At 32.1% G+C, this 20,625-nt stretch overlaps 1 protein-coding gene across 1 annotated transcript in view; it reads left to right on the top strand.

Annotated features, from left to right (window-relative positions):
• The window catches only part of LOC114329580 (alpha-amylase), a 412,355-nt gene that overhangs the window by 230,715 nt on the left and 161,015 nt on the right, over positions 1-20,625 (top strand). The window lies entirely within an intron of this gene.

A 20,625-nucleotide genomic window follows, 5' to 3' on the forward strand; every position in this document is an offset into this window, starting at 1 on the left:
AGCTACCTTTTTCTGTTGTAACATTAGCTCCAGATCCATCCATAGTCATTAAATTTGTTAATCTGCTTAGCTTTGCCTGTATATCTTGATTTTTCATTTCAATAAATAATTTATTGCTTCCAACACAGTCAAAATCCTGAAATCTGAGAAGAGGGTTTGGAGTTCTATGTTGTATTCGTAGCATTTCTCGATTGTTTGTATAATTATGTGGATCGCCTCTATAGTGAATCTGCCTTCTCTGAATCCTTGCTGGTCATTCCTAATTTTTTCTCTGGTCTTCCCTAATTTGTCCTCTTCGCACAGCGAAAATACGTTAGAATAAAAGAAGGCGATTGCATATTTCTTTTCAACTCAAACCTCCACCATTCTCCTACTTGTGATTCGAGGTTTGACCTCTCGTCAGGAAGACTTGTGACAAAAGATGGTGTTTTGCAATGGTGGACTGTTTTTGTCGGATTAAAAGGTTATTCCTAACATCATCCAATCTCATGAATTTCTGTTGATTTATATTATAATAATAATAATATGACTATAATTAATATGGCCAAACGTTTAATTTTCAAGTGCATAACTTTATGACAGTTATCATTATCCCTTACTGTTTTATCGCATCGCACATTTTGTGCTATCGTCATACTCACATGTTTTACTAAATAATTGTTTACTAATGGGTATAGTTATTTGTAAAGTAACTAGGGTCATATTACATGTATGAATATTTATAAGTTACCAACACAACGCGACCCAATGGAATATATGGTTAGAATGGAGTTATAATTTACTTTATGAACAAGATAGACAAGGCGAAAATGGCGGGATCGTTGGAAAAATATTCCCATGAGATTTTTTTTTGCATAATCACATTCGTGAGACATCCCAGAATAAGGTTCAAGAAGTCGCCCACGCGAAATGTGTTCCAATTTTTTTAAACATTTTTCTTTAATCAAATTGCAAAAATCCATATTTTCGGCCCATATAATTTTTTTATGTTCTTTGGTCCGTTCTGGAGAAAAAAGGTCTTATAATTTTTCTCTAAAAATGATCGTATTTGAGTTATAAGCAATTTAAAATTGAAAAAACCAAAAAATGGCGATTTTCAAGGCTTAATAGCTCGGTTAAAAGTTATTATTATGAAAGTCAGAAAGTGACTAAATCAAAGTCCTCCCCCCCCCCCCTCCTACAAATCCTTGTCATTACACGAGACTTTTTTGTCCAGAATCGTCCAAAAAATCTAAAAAAATTTGTCCGGAACGAAAATATTGATTTTTGCAATTTGTTGAAAAAAATTGTTTAAAAAACTTTGGACCACTTTTCGCGTGGGCGACTTCTTTAGTGTTGCCCAAAATCGGCCTTGTTCTTGCAGTCTTGGTCTTGTTCTTGCGTTTTCGCAAGACCAAGACCAAGACTGCCTAATTTTAGCAAGTCCAAGACCAAGACTTACCGTGCAAGACTTGGGCAAGAACAAGACTAAGCCTGCGAGACTCTTGCGTCTTGCAGTTAGAATTGTGGGTCGTTTTAGGGAGTATATTAGTTCGGCTATATTCTTAGATACTCTATGAGAAAAAAAATTGTAACAAAAATTTTGAAAATTGGACTTATGCGCATTACGAACAATACCATAAACATACATAGCGAATAAAAATATCCATTTAAAGAACACTTCGACACATTTGACATGCACTCAGAGGTCATTGTCATTATGTAAATATAAAATATATTGTACAGTCCTTCCCAGCAGACGACTTCTCTGAAATTAATTGTCCGGGTGATGAGAATAGTCGCCTTTTAATCATGACATAACATTCTTGCGTTGCGACGCCGATAGTAATATCGAATATCGTATCCAAACTTTTTAAAAATATGTCACGTAGCTGATAAAAAATATACCTAATAAGTAATTAATTTTTTTCATTATTAGTTTTCTAGGAATTTAAACACCACGAGTCTTATCGGTATATAGTAAGACTACTGTATTGTTTTTTCTGAATGTGCTATGAGGTCACTCGGCTAAACAAAATTTGCCGAAACGATATTCAAGCTTAAAATTTACCTCTCCGTTACGTTGTTCAAAGATATGCAATAGGCTAATAGGTAACTGCAAGACTTGCTGCAAGACCAAGACCAAGACCCGGAGCGCAATACCAAAACCAAGACCAAGACTGTCTAAGTCTCGCCTTGGTCTTGCATTTGGGCAACACTAGACTTCGTAAACCTTATTTTGGGGTATCTCATGAATATGATTATGCAAAAAAATCTTATGTGAATATTTTTTCTAACGAACCCGCCGTTTTCGCCGTGTCTAAGAATCAAAAAGAAAATATATATAACCTATGTAAGTAAAAAGACATATTATGTAACATATTAACAGCAAGAATATATATGATTGTTTAATGAAATTTATCTGTGAAACTAAAATTAATCTCTAAACTTGTTAATCCTGATAATTTGGTATATTATGTACATATGAAAAAAGAAGAAGAAGAAGAAGAAGATACATAATGGAAAATGTGGTGAGCAACTTGGACAGTCCATAGCGGCCAGCTTTTAAACTGAGTAGAGAGCTGTAGAAGAGTTTGCTATGGAACTCTAAGGACCTCATTGCCTTCCTTATGTATGAACAGAAAACAAAAAAAAAAAGTTGTGACTGGCTAAATGACACCCAAGTCAATGCCATAAAAACCAAAAAAAAAAAAAAAAAACATATTAATATCATTAAATTTTTTTCTGTATAATTGTACATTTGTTAATTAGTATTGAACAACAAATGATGAGTTTACAGAACTTTATATACACACAAAGAAGATTCTAGTCTACAATACCTCTAGTTTTGGAAAGAAAGTGCGATATCAAAATTCCCTCCTTCCTTACTAAAATATGTCATAAATAAATTCAATCAAAATTTTTGAAAAGTGTCTTCTGTGATTCGTTATACATGACATTTTCACCAAACTGAAACTTTTATAGATGTTATGGTAAACCTACCTAAAATGACATTTTCACCAAACTGAAGCTTTTATAAATGTTATGGTAAACCTACCTAAACCTGAATATTAACTGTTTATTACAATTATTTATTGAATCCGTCATTTCGAAAAGCGCACATGTCCCTTAATTAAAACTGCCCTTCTACTTCATGAGAAAGGGCCATAATTCCAGGACCAGGATATTTTCAAACAAACTTCAAACATGTGAAACAGTTCAAGAAATAAAATGGCATAAAAAGGTGATATTAAAAAAATTATGACCTATGCCCTTTTAGAAATGACGGGTTCAAATTGGGGTGACACACATTGGAGGACACGCAGTTAAAAGAAAGGAGTTTTAAATAAAGTTACATATTATGTAATTTAGTATTTTTGTGGGAATTAACCACAATTTTACTTTAAAGTTAAGAGCGTAGTCGCCAAATTTCGGGACAGCGCTTTTTAAATGCATTAATTTTTTTCGAATCCTAAGAAAACTAATAAGTATATTTGAAAATTTTAAACACAGAATGAATGATTTCATCATTACCGAGGGCCGAAAGTTCCTGAAAACTTCTATACTTAACGTTTATTTTAATTGGTTACAGGGGTGAATAAGAAGAGAAAATTGAGTGTGATTTTTAATTTCAAATATCTCATTCAAAAGAAACTTTGTGTGTATTCTAAGGAACTTTCTGCCCTCGGTAATAATGTAATCTTCCATTCTGCGTATAATTCCTCAAAAATATTTATTATTTATCCCGTTTCTCAGGATTGGAAAAAAAATGAAAGAATTTAAAAATCATTGGTTCGAACTTTTGTGCCTACACTCTTAATTTTATTTGTCTTCACTTCAGAAATCGGAAATCAAAATACAACACATTAATAAATAAAACAATTTTTTTTTGTTGCTTGGTAAAAAATTCTTGGTATGGTTTGTTCAACAGTAAGTGGTTTGAATTCAATTAGTGCGGTCGTAAATATTATTAAATTTATCTGACCTGGCCCATTGTTAAGACCCACCCGGAGCGATAAGCCACCGAGGTAGACAGAGTTGGTCTTTTGCAATTAGCACTGACTAGACGGTACTCCCATAATAAAGCCTAAAATAAATTTTACCTGAAACCGGGCCTTTTATACTATTATCGGTTAATCCGGGCTGTTTATAGTGGTAACTAATTGAACTTCACCATTTACTGTTTAACATACCATACTTATGAATATTGACAATATCATTTTATAGTCATCCACTAAAAGTTTATAATCTGAATTTTCAATATGGAGGAGTCAGATAAATTAAATTATTATTAGAAGATTTTTTTACCAAGCAACAAAAGCAAAATTTGTTTAATTTATTAATGTTTTGTATTTTGATAACGGTTTCTGGAGTGGCAATCGAAACAAATAAACTTAGTCTTAAATAAAATTGTGGTTTATTGTGGCTATATTTTGGCTACTTTCTTTCATTTTTTTTTTATTTTTTCCGTAGAACGTTGTCCTCTCCATTGTTTAAAATACAGGGATTTTCCATTTTTATTGTCATTATTGGCAACATTTCCACAAATTTCTTGTCATCTTCACCTAACGTCCACCAATTATTAGGTTGAATTAACTGTATCTAATTTCATGCTCTCTGGTTTCTAGGAGTAACTTTCAAGTAGTATTTACAATTACTCAAAGAATTCACTATCGGTTTCTATATTTACCACTATGAATCTTACACAGTACAATTGTGAGGAATTTATATATAGAATATTATGGAACATCTCCGTTGATCTCAATTTAACTACTTGATTTTTTAACCTTTGGAAGATGCAGCGGTTCTAACGGAAGTATATTAAGGCAAGCGAAACGTTTATTTTCGGTTCTTTAAATAAACCAATCGGAAAGATATTCGAGAGAAAAAGTGTATATAATTCGGTTATGTATACAAGTATAAAGCTATTTCTATTATGGTTTTTTAACGTTTGTCGGTATTTGATTCACTCTGTGGGATTTAGCCTGTGGTCTGTAGTATGTCTGAAGCTTATGAGCTTATGGTTTCGAAAGTAAACGTGAAGTTTTACCTGGATTTTGGAATATCTAACGAAAAAAGCAAAAACCGAAATTAGACAAATGAACACTATTTTAGAGTATAGGAAATATTACGAAATGCTGCAAATTGGACTATATACCCAAGAAACAACAATAACAGCGAAGATGCTGTCGAATAACCAGGAGGGACAGAGAATATTCTTAGAAAAAGAAAAGATAACATGATGTCTAAAAGAGAAAAGGTTAAAACGTTGCGCGTCTGTAGTACTTTAAGTATGTCATGAAGGTGGGTCTACCACAAAATCCCGACAGCCAAAATCCCGACAGCCAAAATCCCGACAGCCAAAATCCCGACAGGCCAAAACCCGACACGCCAGAATCCCGACAGGTTTGATAAGTTCCTTTTTAACATATAATTACATTTATTTCTGGTTTTTTGTTTATGGCCCTCTGTTTTTTTATTTTTTGTTACTAAACAAAAGTATTTACCATTGAATATGAACTAATTTTCTAAATAAAATTTCTAACATAGGTATATAAATTAAATTATTTTTTTGCCGAATATAATGTTGTGGAATTGTTTTTTTTTAAGGAAATTCAAAAAAAAATTAAATTTATATCAACGACCATAAAATCATAGTTTTTCATCACCCTGTATATCACCAAAATTGTTTAGAATTTAATTTTGCTATTAAGCAAGTGTTTCGGGGAAAAGTGAAACGACTAATAAGTGATTCGACGAAATGCACGGGACATGAACAAACAAATTCGGTGATTAGAGAGTTGGACATCGTTGACGAAAACAAAGACGTTTTTAAGATCCTTTCGGGAAGGTATTTTAATGTGGTAAACAAACTGTATTAGCTTTTAGTTTTAAAAGTAGAAAGTAGTAAAGAACTAATTATGATATTCTTTGAAATTTGACAAATTGTAAAAGTTGTTGGAAGAATATTGGGTTTCTTAAGAAATAAATGGTTTGAGAGAGGTTGTTGTCTATTGGATGGAAAATATCAGGAGAAGGAATAATGAATGTGAGAGTATGGATTTGAGAGAAAAATAAGGACACTGTGTAATTGACATCGGAAGAGAGCAGTCCAATTTTTTATAAAGTGTAGAATCAGTGTAGAGTGGTGTGATCGGCCTTTGCGGGCAGAATCAAGTTGAAACCAAATCGTCGACCGGTTGAAGAGTTAATTTTCCTGGTCCGAGGGAGATTCCTTTGTTTTGTCTAGAACGAGTAGCTGATTATTATCCGTTTGTGCACAAGATATTCGAGCAAGTCCTGTGTGTTTTTCTTGGAAGCAGTTTGGACGAGAGGGACTTTTTCGCAACATCCAGAGAGTACGTGTTGGGAGAATCAAAGACGGCGCAATCCAGAAAACGAGGGAGTGAAGAATAAAAGGTTAGTCAAATCATTTGTCGGAATTGAGAAAATTTATTTATATCAAAACCATATTTGTTTATTTGTTTATTGAACAATTTTTTTAACGCAGTTAGTCATTTCAAATTTGAGAAATCAATTCAAAAGAAGAAAAGTAAAATTCATTCAATTTAGTATGAGTAAAGAAGAAATTTATTCAAATAAATATTTTGTCAAAAGAAGGAGATATCAGAGTTAGAGTTTAATTTATTAAGTAAGAGATTGTTGCAACAAAGTTAAATTTTAGTATTTTTTGAATCTTATGTACACGGCTTATTGATAAAAACAATAGATTACATTTATATGATTTTGAGTGTTGTTAATTTCCCTGTTTCTACCCTGGAAGAAGTGAGCAACCAGAAATACTAGAAGCCACAGATCACAGGTATTGTATCAAATACAAGATTAGCCCTGAGAATAAAATTGATTGGAAAATTTAGTTGGAATTTAGTTGTGTTTTTACATAGGCAAGAAATAAAATAATTGAATAATCAATTAAATTAAGAATTTTCTAATTAATCTAAATAAATAGAAAAAGTGGAGCATAACAATATAATCCAATAATATATGTATATAATCAAATGTTGAATTCAAATTTACTTTCATATTATAGATATTATCACTCACTTACAACCTTCCATTTCAGTAAGTATAGCTTGTATATTATAAAATGAAGTGTTTAATGATTATTTCTTTTAAAATACATAATAATTAGTACCCGTACTTATTAGTAAGTAATTAATTTTTCAATTTCAATACTCTATAATATGTTTTGGTATTGCATTTGAAAAGGAAACAATAAATATTCAAAATATAGTGGTCGGGAATGCGAGGATTGTTGCATGTCGGGATTTTGGCCTGTCGGGATTCTGGCGTGTCGGGATTCTGGCGTGTCGGTGTTTTGGCCGTCGGGATTTTGGCTGTCGGGATTTTGGGCGCCACCGCATTAGGGTATGATAAAAAAAGTACCTATGAGAGACATCAAATAAAGCGACAGAGATAAATAAATGGGATTGAACGTTGGAACTCAGTGTAATATCTTGAATATACTTAGAAGAAGTGCAATGAAATATAAATATAAAAAATACTTGAAAAAAAATGAATGAATATCAAATAAAATAAAAGTTAAAAACTGAAATTAGCTGTGAATAAGAAAAATAATTCGAATAGCATAAGATAAAACAAATAAAAACGATAAAAAAGGAAGAGCTACAAAAAACGGACGTGAACATGGAACAATAAGACACTATTGAGACTATTGAAACACTATAATTGATTTATATAAACCGACTGAAAATGCAAACGAGGAATAGAAAATCGAAACTTAGCAGAAACTAGAAGAAATATACGAAAAAAAAAAGACTTAAATAATGTTAGGACATTTTTTTTTCAATAAAAAAAAGGAAAAAATAAAAAAAAGTAGCGGTCAGATAAACGATCCACTCCAATAAAAAACTAATAGTCCCCAATACACCGTCCTTTTTTTAAAATGATCACAAAAGTCGTAAAAATGGTTTTAACAGCTTCGTTTGAGCAAGTTTACCACTTTCTAAAATTTTCAGAGTGCAGGTTGAGCGCGTTTCCTGCAGGGGCAGTGAAAAAGAAAGAGAAAAGAAAGGGAAAAGAAAGAGAACGAATGCATGCGGCGGAAATGAGAATGCTTAGATGGATGAGTGGAGTGACAAAAGAGGATAAAATTAAAAATGAGTATATTAGTCTAGAAAGCCACAACGCATCCGCTAGGAAAGATATTCTAATTCGGACATTTTGCACAATATTACTCAAAAAGGACCCCTTTTAACAAATTTGCATGTTGCAGGGCCAAAAGTTGGTCAAAAAATTTTTAAACGTTGTTTTTTGTTTTTTTCCTAAAATTATTTTGTTTTGCATGGAATTAGGTTTTTTGGATCATTCCAAACAGGTCTTTAGTGACTTTTCTCTAAAGTTGATAGTTTTTGACATATAAGCTATTAACAATTGAAAAATTGCGAAATTGGCCATACTATGTGAAAAACTGAAAATTTGAATGTTGCCAAGGTAGGTAGATATTCTTTAAACATCGATTGATGAAATCCCGAAGAGTTTTTTGCAATAAAATATTCAAAACTCCTTTGTTTTTTAATTGCTAATCAAGCGTGCGCTACACTATTTTCCACCGTTGCATGTGTATGCAGTATGGTACAAATGAATGGAATAAAATCGTTATTTCGTAAACCAGCGACTTTAGGAAAAATCCCGAAACAGGTCGATTTTTATTTTTAAGTTATGATATTCTGACGTATATGGTATACTAGTGACGTCATCCATCTGGGCGTGATGACGTAATCGATGATTTTTTAAATGAGAAAAGGGGTCGTATGCTAGCTCATTTGAAAGGTTTTTCAATTCTCTATTCAGTAATATAAACATTTACATAATTATTTATACAGGGTGTCCAATAATTTAATTTTTTTGTCAATTTGCCAAATGATTTAATTTAACAGAAATTTTTGGACAACCTGTATAAATAATTATGTACATGTTTATATTACTGAATAGAGAATTGAAGAACCTTTCAAATGAGCCAGCACACGACCCGTATTATTATTTAAAAAAATTATCGATTACGTCATCGCGCCCAGATGGATGACGTCATTATTATACCATATATGTCACAATATCATAACTTAAAAATTAAAATCGACCTGTTTCGGGATTTTTCCTTAAAGTCGCCGGTTTACTAAATAACGAATTTATTCCTTTCATTTGCACCATACTGCATACACATGCAACGGTGGAAAAAAGTGTCGCGCACGCTTGATTAGCAATTAAAAAACAAAGGAGTTTTGAATATGGTATAAAACTCTAAGGCAGCGGTTCTCAAACTTTTTGAGTCATGTACCACCTACAGTTCTTTTTATTATTTTTGGTACCACATATGTATACAAAGTGTAACAAAAATACAGGTCATAAATTAAATCACATATTCTGGAACCAAAAATAGTTCGATTGAACCTAACTTACCCTAGTACAAATATGCACACAAAAAAAGTTACAGCCCTCTGAAGTTACAAAATGAAACTCGATTTTTTCCGATATATCGAAAACTATTGGAGATTTTTTAATGAAAATGGACATGTGGCATTACTATGGCAGGAAATTATAGTGAAATTTGTGCACCCATAAAAATTTTATGGGGGTTTTGTTCCCTTAAACCCCCCCAAACTTTTATGTACGTTCCAATTAAATTATTATTGTGGTACCGTTAGTTAAACACAATGTTTTTGAAACTTTTTTGCCTCTTAGTATTTTTTCGATAAACCAGTTTTAATCGAGATTCGGCTTCTTTTTTAATATGTTTACATAACAATTTTATGGAGGTTTTGTGCCTTTAAACCCCCCAAATATTTGTGTACGTTCCAATTAAACTATTATTGCGGTACCACTAGTTGAATACAGCGTTTTTAAAACTTTTTTGCCTCACAGTATTTTTTCGATAAGGCACCTATTATCGAGATGTGGCTTCTTTTTTAATATGGTCAAAAATATACCTCAATCTGTAATTTATAAATAAAAATGTTCATATTATTATCGGGTCTTTATACAGTGCTAGTCAAAAGTCCGTACCCCCCTCGTATCTTTTGAACGGCTATACCTATAGTAGTGAAATTTAGAGGAAGGAAATAAACGGACGTAAGCTTCTTAACTAGTCATGACAGGTGACGTAATAGTGGCAGATGACGTTGCAGCGCCACCATGACAGATAATTTTAAATGGGACCTTATGGCAAGTGATACCTCGTTTGAAAGGTATTGAAAATACCTATTCAGTTATACTAATTTTGTTTGAGTTTAAGCTAATTTTGATGAATAAATGAAATAAATATAAAATTGTAGTTTCGCATTTAATTAATAAAAATTCAAAATTCCTCCTATGATTACTTGTCAAAAAGGTTGACGTTGACGTAAAAACTACGAAAGAATTGAAAAACGTCACCTTTTTGGCAAAAAAAACCATAGGCGGACATTTTTATTTATTCAATGTGAAACTTCAATATGTATCATATTTATTTAATTTAATTACCAAAATCAAAATCAACTTAAACCCAAAAAATTAGTATGACTGAATAGGTATTTTGAATACCTTTCAAAGGAGTTATCACTTGCCATAAGTTCCCATTTAAAATTATTATCGGTCACAGTGGCTCTGTAACGTCATCTGTCACTATTACGTCACCTGTCATGACTAGTTAAGAAGCTTACGTCCGTTTATTTCCTCACTCCAAATTTTACTCTTAAAGGTATAACCGTTCAAAAGATACGAGGGGGGGTACGGACTTTTGACTAGCATTGTATAATAATCGTACAGTATACAAATATGCGGTGGATTTGACAAATATTCAAAATATCTCGATAAAAACTAGCTTTTCGACAAATTATTAAGGGGCAAAAAAGTTTTAAAAACATTGTGTTTAACTAATGGTGCCACAATGATAATTTACCTGGAACGTACAAAAAAGTTTGGGCGGGAGGAGGTTTAAAGGAACCAAACCCCCAAAAAATTTTTATGGGGTGCACACATTTCACTATAATTTTTTTTAAGATTTTAATATGTCCGTTTTCAATAAGAAAACTCAAATAGTTTTCGATATATCGGAAAAAATTGATTTTAATTTTGTAACTTCAAAGGGCTGTAACTTTTTTTATGTGCCCATTTGTACTAAGGTAAAATCGAACTATTTTTGGTCCCAGAACATGTGATTTAATTTAAGACCTGTATTTTTGTTACACCCTGTATTTTTAGTGTATTATGAAGACTTACTAAGTACTACTATTTTAATTTTTTTTTGTATTTTGTGTACCACCGCAAGTAATGAAATGTACCACCAGTGGTACATGTACCACAGATTGAGAATCGCTGCTCTAAGGGATTTCATCAATCGATGTTTAAAGAATATTTACCTACCTTGGCAATATTTAAATTTTCAGTTTTTCACATAGTTTTTGAGGGTTTTTTTTTGAGGTAATTTTTAATCGCTTATATGTCAAAAACTATCAACTTTAGAGAAATGTCACTAAAGACCTTTTCTGTTTGGAATGATCCAAAAAAAACCTAAAAAAAATTTGTTCTATGCAAAAAAAAAAATTTTAGGAAAAAAAACGAAAAAAAAAAGTTTAAAAAATTTTTGAACAACTTTTGGTCCTGGCAACATGCTAATTTGTTAAAAGGGGTCCTTTTTGAGTAAGATTGTGCAAAAAATCCGAATTAGAATATTTTTCCTAGCGGATGCGCAGTGGCTTTCTGGACTATATTAGGGGAAGTCTATGTGTGGCACCAATTGATGCCAAAATGAGAGAGCATAGGTTGAGATGGTTTGGTCATGTTCAACGTCGAGACGTTAATCACCCAATACGAAGAATAGCTGAAGTTCAGATTCCTGAAAGGAGTAGAAGTGGAAGACCAAAGAAGACGTGGGGGGAAACGATTAGGCAGGACATGTTGGTAAAGGGGATTAATATTGATATGACCCAAGATAGAATTGTATGGAGAAATGCAATTAGGAAAGCCGACCCCGCGTAGGGATAAAGGCAAAGATAATGATGATGATGAGGTTGGACGCGTTTCCGCGCTGGTGGCACTCTAGCGCCGTATGTACAGTTTTGTTATTATAAAGCTCTTAATTTTCAATTGAAAATACTTATAATTAATTACAAAAATTGTCAATCTCTTGTCCGACGAATTTACAGCCTCGTTTCTTTAGGCCGACAACGTAAATATATTAATTATGGCAGGCTATTTTATGGCAGGCTATTTTATTAAAGAGCTTTTAAACACATACAAATATATAAGTTGTTCCATTAAAAATAAAGATAATGGACTATGCCGCACTTGCGTAAATCACCATGTATATTTAAATTTATGTTTAAAACGCGCATATTTATATATAGGGTGTCCCAAAAGTAGCGGAACGGTCGAATATTTCGCGAACTAAACATCGGATCGAAAAACTTAAAAATACGTTTTCAATAATTTTTAAAAGCTATCCAACGACGTCAAATACGTTTCACCACTCCATTCCCTAGAGTTGCGGTGGGGGGTAACTTTGAAATCTTAAATGGAAACCCCGAGTTTTTATTTCAGATTTGGATTCCTTATGTAAAAGTAAGTAACTTTTATTCGAGACATTTTTTCGAATTACGGATAGATGGCGCTATAATCGGAAAAAACAATTTATCGTGATACCATTGGTAAATTATAGAAACGGTCTAATATCTCGAGAAATACACTTCCAAATGAAAAACCAAAAAATATGTATTTAATATTTTTTAAAAACCTACACTACTAAACACTAAACACTAAACACGACCCTCCATCTCACCTCGATCCTAGAGGTGGGGTGGAGGTAACTTTAAAATCTTAAATAGCAACCTCCATTTTTTATTGCAAATTTAGATTCGTCATAAAAAATTAAGCAACATTTATTCGAAACAATTTTCAAATGATTGATAGATAGCGCTAATAAATAGTCTTTTTCCAATTATAGCGCCATCTATGAACAATTCTAAAAAATGTTTAGAATAAATGTTGCTTTATTTTTCATGACGAATCCAAATCTGCAATAAAAAATGGAGGTTGCTGTTTAAGATTTTAAAGTTACCTCCCACCCCACCTCTAGGGGGTGAGGTGGAGGGTCATGTTTAGCGTTATTCGATATGTTTTTGAAAAATATTTATTACGTATTTTTTGGTTTTTCATTTGGAAGTGTATACCTCGACATATTAGACCGTTTCTATAATTTACCTATGGTATCAAGATAAATTATTTTTTCCGATTATAGCGCCATCTATCCGTAATTTGAAAAAATGTCTCGAATAAAAGTTACTTACTTTTACATAAGGAATTCAAATCTGAAATAAAAACTCGGGGTTTCCATTTAAGATTTCAAAGTTACCCCCCACCCCACCTCTAGGGAATGGAGTGGGGCAACGTATTTGACGTCGTTGGATAGATTTTTAAAAATTATTGAAAACGTTGTTTTCAGTTTTTCGATCCGATGTTTAGTTCACGAAATATTCGACCGTTCCGCAACTTTTGGGACACCTTGTATATTAAAATTGACGGGCCGCAGCGTCTTTTATGATTTTTCAAAACAAAGACAGAAATAATTTTATTCCATATATGTTTACCACCCTGTATATTATTACAGAAGAAAGAAAAAGTCAGAATACAAGAAAGTACAAAACAAACTTGGCAAGGTTGGACTTAGAGACTGTAGAGATTTAGAGATGCAGAGACAGGAATCGATGGTTGAAGATTGTAGCAGACGCCGAATCGTACAACCAACCATGGAATCAAAGAAGATAAGGGTGGATATGACAAATCGGAATAATAATAGAGAACGGCGGTCAGTCCACAAAAGTAATGATGGAAGTCATGATGGTTTATTTTTGTTTGGTATTATTGATATTGAGTTCTCTTTGTTTTTTGGAAGTATTCAGAGAATTGGGAGAAACCAACTGAGGTTTGTTATGTAATAACATCATCATTTCAATACATGCTCATACGTGGAGTTAAAAATTATTACTTTTTTTACTCAAAACATCAAATTAATAGTTCATTCACCATTAGTAATGATTTTTTTTAAATACTGTCTATTAAAAGTAAATTGCGAAACTATACTAAAATCACAATAAAGATGAACTATAAATAAACAAATCAAGATACGTTAAATGTTACGAGGAGCACTCCCAAATCATGATTTACAATGCATAATATGTATGTATATTGTAAATGCCATATCACGATTTACAAAGTAATACATTGTACATTGTAAATTACGATTCGGGAGTCCTCCTCACAATATTCAACGTGTCTTGGTTTATTTATTTCTAGTGCATCTTTATTGTGATTTTAGTATAATATTTTACAGTGCACTCATAATGCAATCAGTTTGAATTGCATTGAGTAATGCATTATTAGAGTTACATCAGTTTTGAAAATTCGCACACCTAGTTCAATAGTGCCACATCTGCAAAAAATTCGAATTTTGAGTTAAGGCTGTAAAAGATTGCCTATATTATGCCCCATCAAATGCAATACAGCCTGAACTAAAATATTGTTTTGGATAAGTATAAAGTAAGATACTTCGGTATTTCACTGTAGGGTTTTTGGAAGGTTTGAAAATGCAATATTATGGCGATAACTGGGAGATGTGGCGATAATACACACCGCGACAATAAAACCGATGTAATTCAATACGGCCACAACTGCAAAAATTGTTAGGTCAGTGGTACGATTTTATAATTTTATCAGTTCCCAATTATTCATGCACAAGTAATCAACGTGTTTAGTGTAAAACTATTTGATTTAAAGCCTGAAAACAGTGTATAGTGATATTATTATTAACTTTATATCAAACATGATAGGGCAAGAAAAATTGTTGGGATAGCTTTGAAAATTAAAGATGATGAGAATCTGAAAGACAATTCAGAGGTTTTTTTTGAATACCTTGGACATTGGTGACAAATTTATTAGAACAACTTGGAGAAAATCAGATGGTAAAGGATCCGTGGAAAAGGAAAAGAGAGGAAATTGTATGAAACGAACAACGGTTATTGAACCGGTGAAAAATAAAATAAGAGAGCACATAAATTCTTTCCAAAGGGTAGAATCACACTACTTAAGAGCACAAACTACAAAGGAATACATAGATGGTCCACTTACTTTAGCACAAATGTATCGTTACTACAAACTACAGGAAGAGAGTGAAGGAAGACCTGTGGCTAAAAAATGCACTTATGGGCATATTTTCAATACTGAGTTTAACATAAGCTTCTTTCGGCCAGAAAACGATCAGTGTGCGGTTTGTGAATCATACAAAAATTCTTCTGCTGAGTAGCAAGCTACTCTTGATCAAACTTATAATAAACATATCCAAAATAAATGCAGCAGCAGAGAAGAAAAAGCACAAGATGTAACAGAAGCAAAATATGATCCTCAAGTGTTGGTAGCTTGTTTTGATTTACAGGCGGTCTTTCCTACACCTTGTGGAGATGTTTCAAACTTCTACTATAAATGCCGCCTGAACTGCTTCAACTTTACAATTTTTCAGATCTTTCAAAATAGTGGTTACTGTTATTTATGGCACGAAGCTATTTCTAACCGCGGTTTAAACGAAATAGCTACGTGTCTCTTTGATTATCTTTAAAATAAATTTATAGTTACTATGTATCTCTATGCAATTGCAAAAATTAATAATAAATCAATCACACACAAATTCTTAACAGTGGGACATACCCAAAATGAAGGGGACGCCATGCACGCAACTATTGAGATGCAAAAGAAGCAAATACTTAAAACATGTCCCATTTATGTGCCTGCCCAATGGCCTGTATTGTACTGTAAATCAGTACAATGTAAAGGAAATGTCAACAGAAGACTTTTATGACTTTAAAGATCTCAGTTCAAAAATTGAAGAAAACTTTACAAAAAATACAAAAGATGAAAAGGTACTCTGGAATGATATCCAAATTATTAAAGTTGAAAAAAGCAATCCTGGCTTTTTCCTCTATAAAAACAGATTATAATGCCAACGAGTTTAAAGAGGTCCATCTTAAAGGATCTACAAGGGGGCACTCAACTACTTTGGAAGCAGTAGTCGATTTGAAAAAAGGCGTACATAAAGCCACCCTCGATATTTGTAGAAACCAAGCAACATCTTTTGGAAATGTGCGATAAAAACTTAATAATACCTGTTTATCATAAATTTTATAGGGACTTTGTTAATAGTAATTAAAAACATGTTTGTATACACTTGTAATAACAATAATAAAAATATTTTTGTAATAATAGGTCTGGATCCCGCGTATGAAAAAAAAGTTGATTAATAGCAAGCTGAAAATTTGTTAATAGCTTAAGGGTGTCTAGTCGGACAAACTTTGATATATTGGAACACTGGAACAGGGGAATTTTTAATTGTGGAACAGTTTAAAAATTTGGAACGGTCAGACCACGAAAACGTCACATATATTTTGTCCGACAGAACTTCCAATTGATTTGTTACCCTTTCATTAAATTCTCATGCAAAAATCAGACTGCTATTTATCACCTGTCATAATTCCTGTCATTTGACATATTCTACGTGTTCCACTCATTATAATTCCCATTTGGTGATAAATAGCAGCCTGATTTTTGCATGAGAGTTTAATGAAAGTGTAACAAATCAAATGGAAGCTCTGTCGGAAAAAATACATGTAACGTTTTCGTGGTCTGACTGTTCCAAATTTTTCCACAATTAAAACTTCCCCTGTTCCAGTGTTCCTATATATCAAAGTTTGTCCGACTAGACACCCTTAAGCCATTAACAAATTTTTCAGCTTGCTATTAATCACCTGTTTTTATACGCGGGATCCAGACCTATAACTAGTTGATTTTTTCATTATGTTGCCGCCGTATCTTCTAGGTATCAATTTATAAATGACTTTATTTACAATGCAATATCGCCATAACTATCAAAATACAATTAACGTTTTATTTTTAATAAATTGTTTTAAGTTCCACCGAATAACTGTATAATTTGCTATCTAAATTATGTTTGAAGCCAGTCATTTTCAAAATAAATTATTTACAGGGCATAAAGCGTTTGCTAGAGAACGTTTTGCTCATTTCTCGAAATTATTGTGTTTTGAACTTGTGGCATTATTGAACTAGGTGTGCGAATTGATTAAATTATTTTGTAAACGGTACATTAATTTTTTTTTAATTTGTTTTTGCTTGTCAACAACTACAAAACAACAAAAATTTTATAGAAAAACAACTCATGGTATTCGGGCATTCGTGTTTCACGCACGTATTTATTCAGTCAGTAGTATTGCTGATAAAAACAAGGGCTTAGTTTTTTCCAAAATCTATCTTTTTGATCAACGTGGTTTGTGATATATGGCCAGGAAAACACACGCAACACGGCGTATGAAGGAAATCGATGGCTAGGCGGAGAAATGTGAATATTGTTTAGAATAATATCGATTCGGTGGTTTTTTTCTAATAAAAAAATTGGTCAATAAACGCGAGCGTGAATTAATACATTAGAAAGGGTGTTGCCGAGAAAAGTATAGGGTAGTAATAGTAATCATGTAGAGAGCTAATAAATACCCGAAAACGGTATATAAGTAATGGGACTGTAATATAACATAGACTATGAGGGGCTTAGAATATAAATGGTATATCTAAGTACCTACACTTTTCGTCAAAAACGAGATATGCAGCATATGTTTGTTTGTAAAGTATTTAGAAGAAAATATTGTTTTTAGACGGTTTCTTGCAAATAACTCAAAAAGTAAGTATTTTATCGAAAAAATAATCTCAGCAAAAACGTAGCGTCTAAAAAAGTGAAAAAAATGGTGTATATATGAACTCTCTAAACCCAGTAAAAGAAAAGTTGTAGCTAATGAAAAATAGTTTATATCCGTCAAATTTCAAAGCAGATATTTCAATGTAAAATAACCAAACAATGATGCACTTTTTTGGGGAAAACTCATTTTAACTTTTTTAAACTCTAAAAAATAAACTTTATTTTTGTTTTTTAAAACAATTTCTAGCATCAAAAGTAAGCCCGCTATGCTCAAAAGAACGTTGGTCCTTTTTTTGTAAAAAACTCGGGAAATCATCCCCTAATTAGCATCTTAACCCGGCACCTGCCACGTGGCTTTGCAAGACATCAACTGCCAGGTGGGGTGCTCATAGCACCCCTTAAAAATTTTCTGTGATCTACTTGTTTATAAACAAAAAATAATGTGTTGAGTTACACAAGAATATAAAGAAACATGTTTTATTAACTTATTAGCTAGTAGTATATTAAAAAAGTTAAAAAATAAAATTAAAAAGGTGTTATAAGCAAATTAGCAAGTACCAACCCATAATAAATGAAGTGAAGTAAAATATCTAAAAATTAAGATTTATTGAGTATAGAGACTATATTAATAATTTAAATCAGTTATTACAATAAAAAAATGTAAATCTGACCTGTTTATCAAAAACACAAAAAAAAATTAAAACTTAAACTGCCAGATGGTGACACCCCGATTCGACTTTAGAGCTACAAGTTCAGAATGACACTAAATAACTTCTTCAAACGCAAACAGATCTATGCTATATAATATTATAGAAAGCTACTATGACGGACAGCACGGTTAACAAATTTGAAATACCAAATATTTGATGAAAATGTGTTATGGGGTGCTGGTAGCACCCCACGTGGCAGGTGCCGGGTTAAATCAAATTAATCGTTACCGCTTCACAAGATGCTTTACTTATGTATTATTTATATGATCTCTAAGTTTCATCGGTTCAAAGGGCTTATTTTTTAAATTGTTTGGTTTAAAAATAATTTTTTTAATTTTTAGTTTTGAAAAAAATGGTTATTTTCAAAATAACTGAAAATTTATTAGTGATACCAACAATCACAAAGAGTAAAAAAATGTAGGTTTTGCTTTCCTGAATATTTTGGATTTTTTGGTTTTCTGTAAGGAAAAAGTTGCTTATGATATGGCTGTTCAAAATTTGCATACACTCGTGATTATTGACTAGTTCAAGCCCTTTCAACCAAAGTCCCTTCAAAAATAAGCACTTAGGAACGATGAAACTTACAGATTATAAATATGAACAATACATACACGAGTAAAGCAACTTGTGAAGTGGTAACGATTAATTTCATTTGGGATGCTAATAAAGGGGTAATTTTCACGATTTTTTTTACCAAAAAAAAAGATCAACTTTAATTTGAGCGTAACTTGCTTTCTTTTAATGCTAGAACCTTTTATAAAAAACAAAAATAAATCTTTTTTAAAACGCATTAAAAAAACTGACATGAGTTTTCACGAAAAAGTGCATAAATATTTTGATTATTTGACGTTGAAATACTCGATATGGAATTTGGCGAGTCGGAACCTAAATTTCATTAGTTACAACTATTTTTTGCTAGGTCTAGGGATCTCGTGCATACACAATTTTTTTCAATTTTTTATGGGCTATATCTTTACCAAGAACATTTTTTTCGATAAAATACTTACTTTTTGAGTTATTTGCAAAAACGCGTCTAAAAACCTGTTTCTTTTTATTGACAAATGAACGTACTTCCTCGCAAATAATTCGAAAAGTATTAATTTAGTGAAAAAATTTTATAGATCAAAAGTTGCTTAGAATTAGTCAGTTTATCCATTTCCGAACTTATATTGAACGTATATGTTTTCATTCCCGAGAAGGGATGAAATTCGCCACAATGGCAAAAGCACACATCGGCACAATATCACTTTTCTTCCTTGAAATGTTACGTACGTGTATGCCAAATTTCATGTCAATCTAAACGGTTCTTTAAATCTATAGTTTTTACAATATTTTACCGTCAAATAACGTACTAACACATAAACAAAAATTTAGAGAATTATATTTTACAATATGTATTTTGATCTCCTTCATTTGTTTGCCAAAATCATTATTGCTGCCGTCGATCCTTCCATTGTCAATTTCGTAAGCTTTATGAGTTTCATTGAGATATGTAGGTTTTTCATGTCCTGTTAGGTTGGTTCTTACTAAGCTGTCAAATGGTTGCTTGAAATCTATGAAAAGGATATGTAGGTAAGTCGATATCATGTTTGTAACATTTCTCAAAAAAAAATATCGATTCGGTCGTTTTTTTCTAATAAAAAAATTGGTCAATAAACGCGAGCGTGAATTAATACATTAGGAAGGGTGTTGCCGAGAAAAGTATGGGGTAGTAATCATGTAGAGAGCTAATAAATACCCGAAAACGGTAAACAAGTAATGAGACTGTAATATAACATAGAATATAGTAAGTTTAATCATGTATATTTTGGATTAAGGATAATAATTCTTTGCCAAAAATACGTATATATACATCTTTCAGTTACTGTGCTATCTTTTATTAACTTCGATTATAGCCAAGTTCCAAAAACTTCAGTAATAGATGTGATTGGAATTGTAAAATATTACATTAAATGCAATTCAATTAAAGTGTTCCTTTACAAAACGACTTTAAAAATACTACATACAAAAACAAAAGTTAGTTTATCCGTTACTATTACCTGGACAATCTCCAGATGTCCTCCTGACAATCGTTATGTCTTAGATACTGATATTAAGTCTGTGTTAAGCTAGGGGACCTTTTTATAGATAGGTCCTCGTTCCATGTATACACAGTAAAGGAAGGTCTAG

Source organism: Diabrotica virgifera, chromosome 1 (assembly GCF_917563875.1).
Source record: "Diabrotica virgifera virgifera chromosome 1, PGI_DIABVI_V3a".
Lineage (NCBI taxonomy): Eukaryota > Metazoa > Arthropoda > Insecta > Coleoptera > Chrysomelidae > Diabrotica > Diabrotica virgifera.